Raw genomic sequence first — 6,000 nt, forward strand, 5'->3', positions numbered from 1 at the left:
CTCGCGTCGAGCACCCTGGGAGCGCAGCAGGGACCTGGAGTGCAAGTGGAGAGAGCGCAGTTGTGTTTTTCTCCAGGTTTTATTCTCCCAGCCCTGTGGAAAGGAGGAGAGCCGCAACCCGGGGAGGGAGCCGGAAAGAAACACTTAATCACCGGCGTCTCGCTGCTCGTCACGCGAAGATGGCAGCGGCTCCCCTGGGTTTCAAGGTTCCGGGAAAGGCGTGTGTTCTGCCTCGAGGCGCGCGGGCTGCTGCGCTCCCTCCCTCCGCTCGGCGGCCAGCCCGGGCCCTCGGAGCCGCTCTCAACCGCCGCAGGGGCGGCTAGGCCGGCCGGCCTGCCCTTCTGCGGCCCCGGCGGTGGCCAGGGCAGCCGGGCCGAGTCGTCGCGTGCAGAAAGTAAAGGCTGGAGGAGGTGGAGATCTGATCGCCCAGCGCCGGCTCTGACCACGAACCCTCCAGCCCCACCCAACACACACCCTCACGCCGGCCCAGGCACGCAGGGGCAGGGGCGTCAAGCTGCGGCCAATACAAGACCTGCAGGGTTGACTCCTATTAGCGGTGGCCGGAGGCCAAGCCGGCCTTGGCGGGAAAGGGGATTTATCCCCAACCCCATCCACGCGCTCACCCCATTGTGTGTGTGTCCTCCCCCCGCCCCCGCCATTAGGAAACACGGCGCACAGGTCCCCGCCAGCCGCCGCCAGGAGGGGGTGGGGTGGAGGGGAGATTCACAGGCCTGGCTGCGGGCCCCGGGGTGCGGCGTGCTCACGGGTGCCCGGGAAGAGGAAGGCACCTCGGCCCCTCCACCCTGACTCCACAGCCGGCGCAGCACACAACCGCCGAGGGCTTCCGAAGCGCCCTAGCGGGAGGGAGGAAGGGAAGGCGGAGGCCCGGGCGGCCGGCTGTGCGCTTGGAACCCGTGCTTGCGCGTGCGCGCGCGTGAGTGTGTGCCTGCGCGCGCTCTCGCCCGGAAAGGGTGTCCCGTGTTTACGAGAGGCAAGGTGGGTGTGAGCAACCCACAACCAGCCATCCCCGCGGGGACTAACTGGCTGGCCTCTCCAGCCTCCCGCCATGGGGCTCCAGGCCCGGGACTGGCGGTTCAAGAGGAGGGGAGCCAGGAACTGCGGGCTGCGCTAAGACATCCATCCAGTTCTGCGGGAGGAGCCCAGGGATCGAGCCGCCCCCACAAGCGTCCGTTTAGCCCCGCCTCCCGAGACCACTGACACTTTGTGATAAGGAGTTCCTCCGCAATCGGCTGTTCCCAGCCCCCAGTCACCTCCGGTAGTCGTGACCACCGGATGCTATGCGGCAAGATCGGGCATGGGGCCTTTGCACTGCCTTCTCTGACCCCTTCTCCAACGCGGAGCCACAATAACGTGCTTCTGTATGAAGACCCGAAACTTTCTTTTGCTAAATAAGGGCCAGATGTTGGGCCTTCACCACTCTTTCCTTAACTTTTTCCTTTAGAAGGTAGGGGTTCAGGCAGTCGACCCCGACGACCCCGAAACATCCCCCAAAGGGCTCGCCTTCACTACCCAACACTGGAGAGCACCAGAGCTCTGCCTCCCTCCCTCGGGGCAATCCCTGCCCTATCCTAAACTGTGTTGCTTTGGCCCAGCTGCTGAACAGTTCTGAGCTTCAATGACCTCATCTGTAAAAGGAGGCCAACAACAGTGTCTAATTCACAGGGTTGTCTTGAGGATAATGAGTTAACATGTAAAACACCTAGAGCACTGCCTCTCAAACAGTGCTATGATGTGTTTGTTGTTATAATTCGGTACTCTCTTTTTGAAAACGGCCAGGTTAAAGTTCCCAAAGGTCCATATGGAGGCAGGGATTTGGGCAGGGAGGAGAGGGCACTGGTAGCCAAACAGAAAAGGCCAGAAGGCAAGATGGGCTCAAACTGTCTGAGCTACACTTTCCCTTAAAGGCCTGAGTGTGTGGTGGTGATGTAGGGAGGAACGTGCGCTTTAATGGTGCTCATTTAGACTGGATTAATGGGAAGCTTCTGCCAGGGCTCAGGCACCATTACCCACCATCCTCTCCCTGAGGCCTTGGGTAAACAGCACCAGTGGAAAGAGGACCTCCAGTAGACTCTCCCAGGCCACCTTTCTTTTCTTTTTTTTTTTCTTTCTTTCCTCTTTTTTTTTTTTTTTTTTTTTTTGATGGCTCAAAGCCACCTCCTATAAATCAGTTCTTGGAGGCGCTGGGCAAAAGCCACATCCTCTGGGGATGCACTTTAGCCAGAGTTTAACACCGGTCCAGGCCTGGAATGTGGCAGGCCTAGTTGCTGGGCCTCATTTTAGGGACACATAAATGCACTACTATTTATGTCCATAGAATTGGTCAGATATCTAATTACAAGAAGCTTCCCATTTCCTTTGAAATGGGGTCTCCTGTGTGATGGTTTGGAGCTGGGGCAAAGAAGGGTCCGAAGAGGCCTCAGTGCCCCTGGCTCCCAGGCTGGGCCTCTCTGGGTCACTCATAATTCATTAGGTGGGACAGCCTTTTCCTTTTCAGAGACAACGCAAATGGCCTTTGCCTTACGTGGCTGCAGGCGTTTGCCTCATCACTGAAATGTGCTGGCGGTGCGCTCTCCCTCTTGGTTGATCCTTATCGGAACTGTGCGTGCCAGGCTGCCAGCCCCGGGGGAAGACAAAGACGGGGCTGCCTCCAGGTCTTTCCCCCCGAAGCCTCAGGGTCACCTACAGGGCTTCCCCTCTACAGCCTCCGGCCCCCAAGCCGCTGCCTGAAACACAGCCGCAGCCCTATGTCAGAATTCCAGTTCTCGAGCGCCACCCGGAGAGCTCACATTTCCCCTCTTTCGAGGCCGCGTGGTGCGCCAGCGAGAGATTAAAGGTGGTGGCAGCACAAGTCTGGCTGCGGGGGGTGGGGGACGACGCGAGAGGGGGCGGGCGGTTTCCCCACATCCAGCTGCACGTTCGCAGGAAAAGAAAAAGCTGAGAAAAAACTTGGGCTTTAAAAGCCCAAACCCAGGGCAGTCTACTAGTAAGTACAAACAATCCCAGACAGGAGTTTGCAAGGAGTAAGCAACCTCCAAATAGAAACTACAACTAAAATAAATCCCTTTTTTAGAGTTATATTAAAAGTCCTCCACGGTGCAGTGCAAAAAGGGGAGCGCGCCTTGTTAGGACACACACGGCCGTGCCAAGATACATCGTGCTCAGCCCAGCACCTCCTGCGCATACGTTTAATACTAGGCAAAAAAACGAGGTTCTCATCCGCATCTAGTAATTAACCAGTTCTCCTAGTATTTATAACTGACTCAACGTGTACTCGATTTAAAAAAAAAATGATCCTGCTCGAAAGATACATGGACGACCTGTATTGAGATAGGCTAAGTTCCCGTCGCTGTCTGACCACATTTGTCTAGTCTCTCTAAGAATCCACGTTTTCTAGCCCGGGAAGGGGCAGGCGGCCCTCGTGGCTTCCCCTTCGGCGGTTTCCTGGCGAGGCGCCCACCCTCCCCAAGCACCGGGAACGGAGGCGGCCGCATTAATACTCGCGGGCAGCCTGCTCTGACCTATACTGTCATTTTTTCCATCGGTCAGGATCGGGCTAGGGTGGGGGGGGGCGGTGGGTTCTCCTCCGAGGGGCTCTGCACGGATCATTGGGTTTTCCCCGGCGAACTTAACACGGAGGCAAAAGGGGCAGATGGAAACCAGGCCTCCGCTGGCCCGGCGCGCGTAAGCGCCGCACTCTGCAGCTCGACGCAAAGCCAGGGCTGGATTTTCGCGGCCCGGGCCCGGCGGCCTCCCCGCGCCGGCGCGAACCTCTCTCCCTCCGGCTGAGCAAACGTGCTCGCCTAATTCCGCCCTGGAGACAGCAGCTGTGCGGCGAGAGCAGGGGAGGGGTGGGGGGGGGGGACTGCAACTTTTCCAACAGAAAGTGTATGCGCACAGGAGAGGTGAAGGCCCACCCCGATTCTGTGCACGTACCGACACAGCATCTAATCAGTGTCACTGCCAGGAATACGCTTCCGCGGCGGGCGACACCCCCGCCCCCGCCAACCTGCAGGAGGGAGGGGGGAATGCAAATGGCGTCTCACGTCGTCCCAGACTCTGCACAGCTCCCGCTGCCCCACGACCCCGAGCAGACGTCGCAGCGGGCCAAGCGCCGCCACCCTGGGGACACTGACACGCTGGCGGCCAGCGTCCCTCTCCTGCGTCCCGGTTTCGGGAAAAGGAACTAGCACCTCTCCCCGTTTCGAGGCCATTCCCCTGCCCCACGTCCGGAAAAGTCGCCCTTCCCCGGCTGGGGGGAGGGCCAGTGAGGGGACGCGGGAAACTTTGCGAGACAACTGTTCCGCGCCTTCCTCGCGTGGCGCCGGAGAGGAACGTGGGTGGGTTTCCCGTCCGAGGCCTGACCACGCAGCCCCACTCTTCCAGGCCTCGGACCTGGACCTCGTGGGCAACGGCGGCGGCGGTGGGATACATTTCAGGCCACGGGGCTGGGAGGGAGGACACCAGAGTCCGGCGTCTTCAAGGGCTCTGGCGGGTGGCCAAGTTTGTGTCCTTTCCCTCCCACGCTGGAGTAGCGCGCGCCGCTTGGGGAAGCGTGAGACTCCTCACCCCTGGCCACGAGGCCACTCCTGTCTTCAAGGTGGGCCGATGGTTTCTCTACAGCACCCTCCCCCGCTCTGCGGCCGCCTCACGGCTCGCAAGCCCCCGGGGAGTCCCCAGAGACGGCCGCGCCTTCACTCGCCGGCTCTTCCGGGGGAGGGGGAGGCGTGTGTGTCGTGTGCACCACGGCTCGGGCTCGCACCCTCCGCGGAGCCACCTCCGCAGCCCTCCCGGGCCATAGCCTCAGCCGATCCCCGCCCGGAGTCGCCCGGCGGGATGCAGCCTCCTCCACGCGGAATGGGGCGCCCCAAGGACGCAGGCAGGGATGGCGGTTCCGGTCGTTCCGGGGTTTGCGTGCAAGAAGAAAACAAGGCCGGCGACTACGAGATCGGCGCCTCCATTCTCGGGGTTCGGACGCCCGCGCGGTCTCCGCGTCGGTCCCGCTATCACCACTCCGGCCTCGGGGGCCCGCTTCCGCACCGCCCCCCCCCCCCCGCAGCAATTCCTCGTCCCGCCCGCGCCGCACCACGCGGAGCGCCGAGCACCCGGGCTCCCGCACCAGCAGCCCCCGCTCCTCCCCGTAACTCCCGCGCCCGCCTCGCCCGGGGCTCGGGGCTCGGGGCTCGGGGCTCGGGGCGCCGTTCGCTCTCAGCGCCCGGAGCACGCCGGTTCTACCCTCGGCTGCGAAACCGCCACCCCCGCCCGGACGGGCCCTTGTCCCAGCCTGGCTCCCCCGCCAGCTGCGCCGCCACCGCCGCACGTGACCCGCCCCCGTCGTGGCTTCCGCTGAGCTGCCTGTTCCGGAGCACAAACAATTTCTGCTCTTACGCGGGGTCTCTCGGGCCCTGGCGTCCTCCCCTCCCTGCCCCCCCTTCCGGGTACGAGAACTCAAAACAACTCGCTGACCTTCGGGCCGACCAGCTCCTGCTTCCACCGACTCCGGCATTCCGTTCGAACCCAGCCGCCGCGGCTTCTAAGATTTCACTCCGCGCTGGGCTGGGGGGAGGGGGTGATTTCTCCAGGAGGGGGTGTCTCAGATCGAAAGAGCCACTACACGCTCCTTCCTCTCCTCCGAAGTGAGTTTTTAGACTATCCGGAGGCCCCGGGGAAATGCTTGCAGCAGCGCGAAAAGAAACCACCCCACTGCCACCACACACAGACAAACACACATACACACGCACATGCCGCCTTGACTAGTGTCTGACCCGATTTCCAGGGTCACGGCCCAGCGGCAGAGGGCCTGGTCAACCTCAGACATACTACCCAGCGGTGGGCCCGTGGCACCGATCAGAGCTGGAGTGGGATGGAGAGAGTGCGTCAAGTAATGAATAGTAGCTCCCACTTCCGCTTTGTGCTAGTATTTCAGAACCCCCAACTTCGCAGATCAAGAAACTGAGGCATAGAGAAAGATCAGTTATATAA

General features: G+C 61.5%; 1 protein-coding gene across 1 annotated transcript in view; it reads right to left on the reverse strand.

Annotated features, from left to right (window-relative positions):
• The window catches only part of BCOR (BCL6 corepressor), a 114,281-nt gene extending 108,558 nt beyond the window's left edge, over positions 1-5,723 (reverse strand). Inside the window, exon 1 of the mRNA XM_035711850.2 lies at positions 5,485-5,723. The gene's annotated coding sequence lies outside the window, so the exon portion shown is untranslated. The remainder of the gene's footprint in view (positions 1-5,484) is intronic.
• Between the last annotated feature and the right edge of the window lie 277 nt (positions 5,724-6,000).

The sequence above is a fragment of the Canis lupus genome, chromosome X (assembly GCF_003254725.2).
Source record: "Canis lupus dingo isolate Sandy chromosome X, ASM325472v2, whole genome shotgun sequence".
NCBI classification, from domain to species: Eukaryota; Metazoa; Chordata; class Mammalia; order Carnivora; family Canidae; genus Canis; species Canis lupus.